General features: G+C 42.5%; 1 protein-coding gene across 4 annotated transcripts in view; it reads left to right on the forward strand.

The window, feature by feature from the left end:
* Positions 1 to 13,251, forward strand: part of PXN (paxillin) — a 45,386-nt gene that overhangs the window by 799 nt on the left and 31,336 nt on the right. The gene's annotated exons all lie outside the window — the stretch shown is intronic.

The following is a 13,251-nucleotide window of genomic DNA, read 5'->3' on the forward strand; positions in this document are numbered from 1 at the left end:
CTTATGAAACCGATTAAATCAGACACTGGGGAGGGGCTGCAATCCGTTACTTCCATCCTACCTTTAATAGAAACCAGACGTTCTGTTAAGATATGCTCCAGGAATATTGCAGTTTTATTACTGGACCTGGAAGCTCACATTACAGTGCTGGCATAAAGCTGGTGGTCACACCTTCAGAAAACAAACTCTGAACTGGGCTAATGAATAAACTTAGGGGGCAAGGAGTCTGTCAGCTGCATGGCTTCCTGGTGAAAGGTGCACCATGAAGCATTTGTTCTTGGGGAGTTCACCCTCTGCTTGGTGCAAACAGAATGAATTTCTCCTGCGCTGCTTCTCACAGTTATTGTTTCTGTAAGCGGAGACAGTTCTGTTTACCGTTTCTCGTATCCCTCAGCCTGGTTATCTTTTGGAGATTGGGTGCAAGTTTCTAGTCTGTTCAGGAATGCGTTGCTAGTCAGAACAGGATTCACCCAGGCTGTGTATTGACTTGCTGAGTGGCCCTTCAAGGTGAGCTTACAGATAGCATTGTGGAGGGCCAGTTTAGAGTCTCATCAACATGCTCTTTAACAAACCATGGGAGCTGTACTGTGCCCACTGCCATTGTTGCATTCCTTGAACAGTTCTAACAGTTCCAGTTGTCCTAACAGGCTACTGCAGTTTCAACACATTTTCCCTTTCCTCTGTAGGAGGATTAGAGGTGAAATGCAAAGAAATTCTGAGAAAGATCTGAATTTGTGTCTGTTTTGAGGTGTTAAATGTATTGGCACAACCAAAAGTTAGAAGTTGTGATCTGATTTTTAAAATAGAACTTTTTGTCTCTGCAACTTGATTTCATCAAGTCTGAATTACACCATGTCTTTCTTAATTTTTGGGCAGTCTTCCAGACTGGACAAGATCTGATTATCTAGCAGTAAGCAGTTGAACAAAAATTGGGACCCTTTCTAAGCTTTTCTTTGGTGTATGGAATTCACCACAGAAAGGCACGTGAGCTATCTTCCTTCCACAAATCATTGTTAGCCCCAAAATTGCTCACTTATTTTTCTAAAGCCATTCGCCTTGGGATGCATAAATAAGGGAACAATGCCGTGCTGATACAACTCCCCTGAAATAAGTCAAACTTTTGAACTGAAGTGAGAGTTGTTTGTTTTTCTTTCCTCATTATCTATGGGTGGATTATCAGAGTTGTGGATTAACTGTGCCATGGATACAGACGTCTGTGCTGGCTCTGTCCAAAGTCAAGCCGGTCCGTCAGGACTTGTTGGTTCAGGCACAATGCCATGTGGACGTAGCTGCACTGCTCCCAGGGCCAGTTTTGGCCCAAAAGTAGTTTAGCATTGAGCCTGAGCTAATATGCCTTGCAGGTTCAGAGTTGATGTCAAGTAAAATCAGCTTAGATATTTCTACACCATGCTTCTGAATGTATGTGGTGCAGAAATGACTAGTGACTGATGGACCTTGCTGGGCAGGAGAGAACACCTCACAGAACCCATTGGTGTGTCTGTTCTTAACTCCCTGAGTTTATCAGAATCTCCTCCCTCTTCCTGGAGCTGATGGAGTTGATCAGTGTGTACTTGTGCACTGTAAAATGGAGGTCCAGAAGTATCTCAGTTTTACGCTGCTTGGCCTGGAGAGGTTATGAAACATCTGTGAGAATGGATTTGTGTTGCTTCGGGGATTCATTTGGAGTTGAAAAAAAAACTTTGTTGCTTTTTATTCCCCTCAGTGTTGGAGAAGTGGTGTTACAGTGTGCAGCTGACACAGGAAACTGTTTCAGAGCTCTGCAAGCGGAACTTGTGCACCCCGTTGAGCTGGGGGAGCCTCTGTGGCACAGGACACTCCGTGCTGGGTCTGGGTGTAAACCAGAATAGCACATTGTGGGAAGGGAGGGAGGAGACGGTGAATTCGAGCAGCTGACCAGACTTGTCCAGATTGTCTTCCTCGAATCTCTCTAAGGAAGCGTATTTTGCGGATGTACTTGGAGTTTGACAGGAAACTTGCTGAATGAGTTTGCCATTCTGCAGTATTGTAAATTGGCACAGAGAGTAAAACCTAGTCCTAAAGAGTGAAAATACTAACTCAGGGCTATCACCCCTTTCAGGGGATTAGCAAAGTGCAGCGTGTTGTTACGTGCTGTGCTTCCAGCTCACAAGTGACCAGCCACACATATTTGCCTCAGACAATTTGAGATACTGAGTTAGAGGTTGAATTATTCTTGGTTCTGTGGTGCTACCTTGTCTATGTAGTACGTGTGAACAGATCCATTAAGATCTGCTGGTTGCAGAGGAAGAAATCTAATCTGTGTAGTGTGTCATGTATTTTATGGTGAGAGGAGTAGGAGAAAGGAAACTTTATGTTTGCTTTAGTCAGATACTGTTTGATTTTGAATTTGAATGTTTTTACAGCCTTTTTCTGAAAGGGGTTGTTTGCAAACACTACTGTAAAACCTTTTTTTTTTTTCCCTTTGGTAACTCCAAACAGAAATGGTGTTGCTTTTAGAAGCTTTCTTTTGATGGCTTTGAAATTCTAATTTTTCTACTTTTTTTTTTTTTTAAAGGCTTCAGATTTTTTTAACTGGATTTTGCAATCAAAAACAAAACAGCATTCACTAGAGCTTGTAAAAGATGTTTTACAAAGAAGTTATTTCTGTTTAATGAAAACGTATTTATGGCAGTGCTTTGGCTGTGCATGTAAACTAGGCTGTAAGCTGCTTATTTTAGGTGTGCTTGCTCACTTCTAGAAGGATTTTGCTTTTGCAGAAAGGTTTGTCTAGCAATGTAGCTTCAAAATTCTGGGTGCAAAGGTTCAGTGGCACAAGAGATTTTACTTTAAAAGTTGTTTCCCTCTGTTTTAGGAACTCTAACCCACCCTCTCTTCAGGGCTTAATCCTCTCAAGATTGACTTTAAAGGGAGCAGTCTTGCCATTGATTTTTCATGGGAGTGTTGAGGGGCTTGCATATGTTTCCATCTGTCATCTGTCCTAACATTTGGAAGATTGCTGTGCTCTGCAGTGCTGTGCTGTCTGTCCCTCTTCTGAAGGGGATGCTTTCCTGTTTCTGACTCAGTTCCTTCAGTTTAGAAGTCATATGCAGTGGGTTTTGGTCTTATTTGACTGAAAGTTTAGTGTGAAATTGCTCATGGTCAGGAAATGGTATTGGGGGAACGCTGGTAAAGTAATTTGGTCCCTTGGCTTTCTACTGGCTCAGGTTTCTGAGTCATTCCTGCTGCTGGGCGAGAAAACTGTAAACAGAACTAATACTCTGCACAATGGGGTTCTGACTTGTTTCAGCTTCTTAGCTGTTGTGACCCCTTGTAAAACAGGGACTTCATTGTCCTGAGCAACTCAGACAGGGAGTCCTCTGCCTCGAGCAGTGTGCGATGCAGAGAGAGGCTTCTTTTCTTGTTGCTCTATTTCCGTGGAAAGGCCGGACTCTGTGCTGTCTTTAGCTTCTTTGTCCTTCGCTGGGAGAGGTCAACTTATCCCAAGTGTTCAGCTGCCCTCCTGGTTAAAATTGATCCTCCGACACCATCACTACCACTAGAGAAAGAAATGGGTAACTTCTCAACATCTTCTTTAACTCTCTCTACTTGTTCTTTCTTTCCCAGGGAATCATGATACTTCAGACCCTTTTTTCCTCATCTCTCCCCATGAAGTGTATTTATTATGTGAAACAAGTTGTGAAATTGCAGAAATGATGGATAAAATTCTTAAGTCTGGCAGCAGAACAAGCAATAATAGTGCACTTCTCGTTAGATCAGAGTTGTTTTTCTGATATTGTTAAGACAGACAGATATAAATTCCTTAAATTAAATCTGTGCAACTAGAAGGGGGGAAAAGCCTGTCCATGGCCACAAAACAAATCTGTTTGAATCAGATTAATGCATTAGTTGTGATATCCAGGATCTACTGCAGCTTGTGTTGTGCTAGTGGAAAATCAGTGCGAGTGACTAGGATCTCTGGTCCCAGTTTCCTGCTCTGTTCTCAGACTATGCCTCCCTCCCTTTGTCTACTGATCTTCTGTGTCCCTTTTTGTCTGATGCGGAAGCTGTTAATGAAGATGCTCTACTACTCCAGCTGCCTGAAAGTGAGGCATTGTCTGTGGGAAGCTTTCCTGGGCTATGATAAGAAGATGGGGTTTAGGAAGTGAGCTTTTTGTTCACTTTAGCCTGTCTTAACTAACTTAGGTTTAATAACAAGCCCTGGAAGTACAGGTTGTCATGACTGCTAAGCTATTATATTGTAAAATACTAGGTAGGGAACTCTGGAGACTTTTGGGTCCTGTTCTTGTTTCAGTGTTTGTAAAATCTCACCTCTCATCTCACCCAGTTTCGGATGGTAGCCAAAAATGATGATTCCAACTTGTGTGCTTGCTGCTTACTTAGTGATTATCAGGCTCCACAATGAATTGGTTGAAATTTCTGATCTTTTGGAAAACCAGCCCTTTCCCCCAAATTGAACAAATGATTTGCTATTGGATCACTAAGATGAACTGTCCTGCCCTGTGGCAATAACTAGATCCAGTGCAGTGTAGAAGCAAGGAGTGGCACCGTTCCTTTCCATTTTGGGCTGGAGTTAAATGGATTGGAAAGTGGAAGTGTGATTTCAAATTGGTTTAACCTCATTTAACTGCTGGCTGCTGTAAGGTGTGTTGTGTTCTCTGCCCTCATCTTCCTTCCTTGTTTCCACAATAATGGTTGGGCAGTTAGCTGGATCAGCAAGCTTGATTCTTCTGATAGTAATTTTTTTGACATGGACACTTGACTGGGAAGAAGGTGAGGCCACCTCTTTTAGCTGGGGCTTATGTTTAATCTATCATAAGGTAACATTCACAGCCTCAAAAGTTCGCCCTGATGTTAGGCATATTGTTTCTCCGTCTGTGAAATAGAGATAAATAGCTCCTTACCTGCAATGTACAGTTAATGTTCATTGAGATCTTTGTGTTTCTGAAATAGCTTCCAGCTGAATATATCACAATAGTAACTCAACATTTTCTGGTCACCATTGCTGGAAAAGCTTATAATGGCACGTTTGAATTAGATTTTTAAGTTTTTATTCCCTTCTCAGCCCTGTTTAATGTTCCCTCTCTGCCCTTCTGATGGCTCATCCTTTCTTCATCCTCTGTTATGACAGGCTGTGAGTAGGGAGAAAAGATTTCCTTTCCCTTCCAAATTCCCCACAGTAGTTCTACTCTAGTCTTTCCCTTTACCACAGAGTGTCGTGAAGTCATTCAAAGAATGTCGTGTGCTAAAGATATACCATAAAAATAGGAGGTGGGTGATGACTTTCTCATATCACTCTTAGCTGTTTTTCCCATTCGTGCTTATTCTCATTGCAAACGGCCCCAGAGCAGCAGAAACCAGCTGGGCTGGGGACAATCTCCCTTGATTGACTGGTGCTAAAATCCATGCTTTTTCTTCTGCGTATGTATGTTTTTAAATCCCAACGAAGCAAAAGAAGTAGAAATGGCAACTGGGGTGCTGTGGAGCAAGTTTGGTGTTGGTGTTTCAGTTAGAGGAACTTGAGTCCCTGAGGTTATGTATTTGTGTTGTTTAGGAGTCTGGTAGGCTCTTTTTCTGCTCATATAAATACAGCTTTTTCTTGTAGCAGACAGTAATTATTCTGAATTTACATGGGAAATTTATCTAAGCAGTTTGAGACAACTATAAGCTGAGGATCCAAGAGAACTTACGGCAGGCCACAGGGGGAGGCAGCCTGCATTGTTATTGCTTGGCTCCTTTTTCCCTATGCTGGACTGCCTCTACACTGTGAACAAGTTTAGTTCAAGTTATTTAAATGATGATGAGGTAGTCTGAAGTCTTCAAATACGGTTTGTCATGCCACTTCTCACAGTGTTCTTATTATTATATGCAAGTTTGGTGTAGATGCCTTTGCTGGGTGAGCTACTGAGCACGTCTGGCTGGCAGCATGCAGTGGAGTGTAGCTTGATTTCTTGGTTTTTTACTGTTTATTGCACGTGTTTAAACCTCAAACATTGCAAGTGATGTGAAGAACATCAGAAAAAGTAAATGGCGCTCCAGGGAATAAACTTTCTGAATGACACTTTGCATGGGGAATTGTGCTTTAAACGGCTCAGCTATAAATCAAACTGTATGGGGTCTCCAGGAATAAATCAATCCCATGTTTTTGTCACAAAATCGAGCTGGCAGACAGAATTAATCCTATGTCTGTCTAGACGCCTGATAGGATCTTGCTTTATTTCCATCCTTGAAGAGCAAGGTGAGCAGAGAATTTCACTTTGTGCTATAAGGAAGTTTGTGATGGTTCAGGGACTGCAATTAGGCTGGGTTTTTCTAAAAGCAGAAGGGGCAAAAAAAGCCAGAAATCGAAAAGGTCATGGGCATGAGGGCTGTAAATGATTTGACATGGATTAGGGGCTTAATACTCTCTTGTTCTATCCTCTTTCATGGTTCTAAACAAGTTCAAGGCTTCTCTCTGAAAAGGTTTCTTTTGGGTTGGAGCCACTAATTTCAGCTGGGTCAGACAAAAGAACCTAAGGCTAACTGCATGTCAGTTGAGGTTACTGGTGCTCCACGAGCTGCAATAAGATGATGGCCTGTCTGGTCTTCTCTGCCACTCATCTTGTTTGACCATTAGTTAGTTGTGTCTGCTGCTCCCCATCCCTCAGCACCAGCAGCTGCCTTGGGACTAGAGTTTTTTTGTTGCCTCTAGCAAATTACCCCTCTTGGGCAGAGGTGGTCCGCAAGAGTACGATGCCCAGGAGTAGTACTTCTGGTTTGCAGCTCTCCCTCTTGATCATTACGGTTTTATGTGGGAGACTTTTCTTGGGCTGTGTAGGTCTGGTTAGGCAGCATGATACACAGCTGGAACTATTCTGCCTGGCTGCAAGCAGCTCAGTTAGACAGGATCCCTGCAGAGAGCTGGAGCACTGGGGGAGGGAATGAAATGCCATTTCATCCACGTCATGAAATCTCTTATCAGTGGCCAACTCAGTGTTGTGGGTGGGTGAGCGGTGTTGGCCAGAAGAAGCTGCCTTTTATTTCTGCTGTGAAATGTGAGGAGCTCAGCGCTGTCAGTCTGGGAGCTGTAGAGAGACTGTGTGGAGTTGGGGATGAATTTGTCCATCGGGTTCTTATAACCCTAAGCTTGTAGTTTTCAATCTATCCTGCTGGTGCTTAATCTGAGATTTGCTACTTGGCTGTCCTGAGCGGTTCCCTTGGGCAGTGCCTCACAAGCACAGCTGCTCTGGCACGCTGCTCCGGTACTTCTTAATTGCTTAAATCTGGCGCCTCCAGCACCTTCTGCCTTGGGATCATGCTTAAAAGCCTTGGCCGTGCGAGTTACAGATAAAATATGCTAGGTTATCATTCATTTTTCTGTAAGAGTTGGTTAAGGGCTCAGTTTGTTGGATGCTACTTTACCATCAAACGCGAGGGAGAAAACTACATGAGACAGATCACCATGCTACGGCTTACAGTGGTGTGAAATTCAGAGAGCTGCTAGGCTGTCTGGATCTACTAGAGTCCTGACTGCATTGCTTGGGTTTGAAAACCACTCTGTGTGGGATGGAATAGCCAGCGCGATGCGAGGCGTTTGGTGCCGCTTTCTGCGCGCAGAGTGGTATCGCTCCGGTGTGATCCTGTCTTCACAGGGTTGGGAAGCTGCTTGCTGGGGAGGAGGGTTGAAGAGAAGGGGCTGGGGGTGGTGCAGGGAGGAAGCTTTATGTAATTCTTGGCTGGCTTCTGAGTAATTGTTTTAATGAAATGGAATGCAGTGTATTCAGTGCTTGCTTGGCAGAAACAGCTATTTTTTTATTTTCTGTTTTTTAAGGGGAGGGGGGGTAGGGAAGGAGTTGGAGTTAGTCTATTTTCCAGCTGCTTTAAGCAGTTAGGTTGGGATTTGTTGCAGAGATAGGAGTGGAATATTGTTCTCGGCGAGGGGGCAGTTGCGCTGCTGTGCGTGTGTAGGAGGTTGTCTTTGTACATTCAGTGTGTAAGTTGAAGAGCCCGGTCCCTCTCTTTTTCTGTGGGTTGTGAATGCCGGTGTGGTTCTGAAGTGGATCAGTACACGGCAGTAATGGGATGATAGTGATATGAGTAGGTACATGTCTATATAAAATACATATGCATCTAGGTACTTGATAGGAAAACTAATCCATTTTCCACTATGCCCTAGTTCAGTGTATAGCAGGGAAGAATATGATGAGTTGAGACAAAGAAGTCAACTTAATTTTCAGCAAAGCAGAAATGTAGGGGCTGGGAATCTTGACTTCTGTAGACTAGTGCAAAATATTCTCCTCAGTTAGCTCAGATGATTGTTGACTTTCATCATAGGATTAGTGGAGGAACAATCAGAGATCATGCTGAAAACCCTTTTTTAGAAAGTAATTTGAGGAAGGATTTATTTCATGTACCTATGAAAGGGAAGTTTATTCTCATGCTGCTTCTATTTCAGTATTGCTGTATTTCCATTTTTGGTCAGCGCTGGAGATTGGGCTCTCTTACTCATCTTTACCTCTCAAAAATCTACTTTCTCTTTGTTCTTTGTAATTTTTTTTTAATTGCAGTTTTCTGTGGTCACGAGTTCTCTTGTGAGTAAAACAGCCTTTGGCTGATATAATAAAATTTTTCTTTGTGTATTAACAAAACAACAACTTCTGTGCAGGGCACTGAGATGAAGAAGCTGTCATGCGTTTAATTGCTTTATTAATACTGCTCTTGGTAAGAAGAAATCCTCACTATTTCTTTTGCCAGTGACGAAACAAGCACAAGACTTGTGACTAATGCTTCTGTCATGATGTCAGATGATAGGTAGAAGGATAGGTCATCTACCTTCTTGCAGTAGGAAGAGGTAAGAAAACCTTAAACATTCTCCAGCTCTTCTCCATCCACTGGCTACAATATATTCCAGTTCTAAAAAGTTAGTTTTCTGTCTGGCTTTAACAATTTCCTTTCTTTCAGTGGGCCTCTGTCATGACATTGTGAAACTCTTGAGCCACATTCTTCTGCCAATGCTAAAAAAAAATTAAAATACAGTGCTCTAGAGCCATAGAGCCATCAGCAAGCTTCATCAACTTACCACCCACGTCTTCTCCCAAAGTAGATTGGGGGACCAGTTCCCACATTCATTTCTGGAACATTGTCCTCCTTTTATTTCCAGAAGCTGCTTTTAAAGTAAAAAGGAGCTGCTTTAATTAGATTTTTAACCATGTGTTTCTTGGCCCCTTGTACTCTGTTGTCTTTCAAAGATGTTGCTTGTCCACCATCTGTACTTACTTGGGTTATCTTTTAAGTTTTAGTAGAATGCTAATCAGATTGAAAGCTTAATTTTAAAACTTTCTACCTATTATAGTTATAAGTAGTACTAAGATCCACATGACTGAAAAATGTTAAATATTTTGTTGTCATTTCCCCCTGCCCTGCTCTGTGAGTTTACATTGTGCTTTTGGCAGTACTTTGTGTAAAGTCAGTTGCTGATGATGACTTACACTTTTTGGCTAATAAAGAGTTTGGTGTTGCTTCCAAGTCTGCTCCCACTCTCTGTTGCAGAGAACCCTTGCAGAATCAAAAACTTCTTAAAAAGAAAAATCCACCATTTTGAAAGTACTTTCTTAGTAATTAGATTTTTAACAAGCCAGTTAAACCACATACCACATTTGACAAAAGTTCCTTTTCTAAAAAAAGGGAAACAACTCACTTCAGAGTGGTTGGCAGGTCAAGACAGCAAGTCTTTTGAACTTGTCTTTATTTATATCTTAATATATTAACCTTTTATTTGGCATCCCCAGTATCTCGGTGAGATTTGCTGGGACTTTATAGGCACAGGCTTTTCAAACTTGAGATACTTTGGTTTTTAAGGGTAGATTTGCATTTGTTGAATGTTCTTTGCATTTATGCTCTTGGGAGATATGTTTGTTACTTGCTGAATGGGAAGTTGCTGGAGTTAATTAAAAATATTCTTTCAAGGACTAAAATCTCTCAAGTCTGCATTCTGATATCCCATTTAAGAGCCTTCAGGATAGGAATTCTTCAATAAGACTGTACTAAATATGGATACAATTGCAGGTCCGTACAATTGCAGTATCTCTTTAGGACCTCTGTTGTTTATTTCTGGAATCCTCCTTTTGGTGGTAGCCAGGGAATTCTACATCTCATGGGCAGAATTTGTGCTTCTAATGCTTTTAATGAATTCAGAAATTTATACTAATATTTCTGCCCTTCATTTCATCATCTTTATGTGTGTCTCAGATTTTGCACCTGGCACTTTGCCTGGACGGGTCTATATTCAGATCTGTTTATGCTGCTTGGATAGGATTTCCACTGTTTAAAAGATGCTATTTTTTTCCTCCCTTAAGTTTCATGTCTATTCTTGCATAACTGTGCAAATCTTACCCTTCCCTATATTGGTTATAGGGTCCACATGCCTTCCTGTTTCTGTTACTTATTAAAAGGCAGATAATTAACTTAGAATGTGCAAGCTCTGACAGTATTTTGTCTCTGGCTGCGTCCAAAACCATTTATACATATGCAGATGGATAGGATCATAGTGATCTCTAGCAATCTTATTATTGACTGTGTTTATCGGTGTGGCAGAGGTCAGATGCTGGGGTATCCGAGGTGGTGGTCCTGCTGGCACCTGAGTCAATATAATGGTTTGCTGCTGCTGAAAGGGGTATGGCTTTGCTTTCACCCTTACCCCTTTTCTACTCCCTTGTCTGGCTCTTTCTTCTTGCTAACTGCTGTGCTCATCTCTCTTTACTAACCCAAAAGAAAACAGTTGTTTTTTTTTTTTTCTCTGTCTGGGTGTATATTCTGTTGAACTGGTTCACAGAGGGGATCTTGTAAGGGCCAGAGCCAACACAAGTAAGTGGCAGCAGCACATGTCTGGAAGAGGGAGTAAAACCTCTCCATTTTTGGCAGTGGTGAACTGTTAATTCGCCTTTCTGCATCTTGTGAAACTCTATCATTTGCTCCATGGTGCTCACTGTCCAGTGGAACTCCTGTGCTCTGTTCCCATGTAAGCCCTGATGTAACGTTTTCCTTCCCTAGGTGAGTTAAAATCAGCGGTTACCAAATTATGATCTCCAAATGGTAAGTGCTCTACAGCTGTTGAAAGGTGTCCTCCTAAGTGGTCAAACTTACACGCTTGTCACTTCTACCCGAGGGCTCTGGAGCGCAAGCAGGTGAGGCTTGCTGTTGCCCAAGGGTTTGGAAACCACTGCTGTGTGTTCACACTGTTCTGATTTGCCACTGCTTATGGCACTAAGGTGCCACTTGGAAGAGTTATCCAGTACCGGTTTAGCATCTGTTGTAACCTCAATGCTGCTTATGACAATTTTCTGTTCAAGTCAGACCTAGCTAGCTACAGTTATGCAAATCTCAACCAAATACAGTCCATCTAGGGCTTAAAAAATGCCCTTGTCTATCCTCATGTCAGTGGGCATGTAGGGGGTTGCTTGGGAGTAGCTGGGTGCCACACACCTCTGCATTTGGCAGTTTTTCTCCAAGTCCTGTAGTCCAGGGCTGAGCAGGGTGTGGCACAGAAATGATGGCAGTGTTTTCCACTCTGGTTTACTATCCTTGTAGTTGTTACTGTTGTCTGCCTGTCTGTTTTCCAGAAAGGTGTGAGAACAAATTGTCCAGTTCAGGTCTATAAAGAGTGTACTTCTGTGCTGAAGGAAGGAAGCTAGTCTGCTGGAGGAGACAAGATGACTTTCTTTCCCAGCAGCTCTGCATGCTGCTAGGGAAGAAGAATAGTAGGTAGAGGGAGTCTTCCCTTTCATTGCACAGGGAGGACAAACTGACTTCTGGCAAGGTATTAATTATATGGCATCATCCTGACTACATGACTTGGAGAGAGCAGCACTGGTTTGGAGGGGCATCCACTGTAGCAAAATTCTAGGGTATGATAAATTTCCCAGCACCATGATGCTCTTACTGCCCATGGTGCTATTTCCATGAGTGTTGGCCTGACTGATCATCCAAGGGACTAGAAATGAGTCCAGCCCTGAGCTTCTGTTTATTCACTTTACCAGAGCTGTGGTTTAAAATCTATAGTGTCTTGTTTCCTGCTGTTTCTGTACCCCTCCTTGGGAGTCTTTGCTCTGTTTAATGGAAGTCTCCTTTGTGCTAGATTTGTAGATGTTTGTAAAATGGCAGCACACACTGTGTTTTGACCTAGCACTTGTGGAGTAGCTGCATACTGATGCAGCAGGAAGGGTCTGGTTCCTCAGATAGCTGGCTTGGCCGAGCCCCTCTTCCTGTAGGAATACAAGGGAGTTGGTATTTTGATCAGAGGCCTTGGCCCTGGGAAGTTGTCCCTGAGAGGTCCATTCAGTGGCTGCTTGTTTGGTTTTTGTGAATATTTTTTTTTTTTTTGTTCTGGCAGAGGAGAGCAGATCTTGTCAGACTTCTTTGAACGTTGACCCCAGTTTCTAGAAACTTTCTGAGGGAAGCCGTCAGCAAATAAAAATTCTTATGGCATGCCTGAGGAGGGTTAACTTACTAATTGTGTACGTAAGGATAAACAGATGACTAAAAAGGTTAATGCATTGGTGACTAATGTTTTTATTTTTATTTTATTTTTTTTTTTTCCATCTAGGATGTTGGCTGAAATCCAGTCCAGGTCAGTAGTGAGATGGTATTAACTGCTTAGTTGCTTGTGTAAAATGTTTATACTCACTCAATCTGTTCCTTCCACCAAACTCAGCCGGGATGCCATTTCACTCTTGTTCAGTTTGAGTGTTGCTGTGTTTGAAAAGAGCTAATGTCCTTTACTTTTGTCTGAGCCAAGTCACTACCCTCCCAGAGACAGTTAGGTCAATATTGGCTATTTGCTAATGCCTTTGTCTGGGACTTCCTGGAAATGCCTGAAGATCTATTTGCTGTCAGGCAGAGATCAGAAATAGATCTTGCACAAGAAGGGCCACTCTAGGAGAGGACAGTCAGAGGCTGTACTTACCCTCCTTGGAGACCAGAGCTGTTTCCAATTTGGCAGTTGACAGAGAGAGAGATGGAGACTCTCTAATTTGTGCAGATTGTTGTTCCTCGTAATCTTTCACAGGGCTAACTATAACTGCCCATAGGAACACAGCCTATTTGCTTCCAAAAAGAGAGGATTCTGACAAAAGACTTGGTAGCAGGTGGAGCTCATAGCAGGCTGCAGATTCAGACTGAGAAATTCCAACTTAAGTATTTTTAGTACAGGCCTGAGAGTCAGACTTTCTATTCTGATACAACATGGACTTGCCATGTTATGTTGGGCTGTTCAGGGCT

This window comes from Strix aluco, chromosome 18 (genome assembly GCF_031877795.1).
Source record: "Strix aluco isolate bStrAlu1 chromosome 18, bStrAlu1.hap1, whole genome shotgun sequence".
NCBI classification, from domain to species: domain Eukaryota; kingdom Metazoa; phylum Chordata; class Aves; order Strigiformes; family Strigidae; genus Strix; species Strix aluco.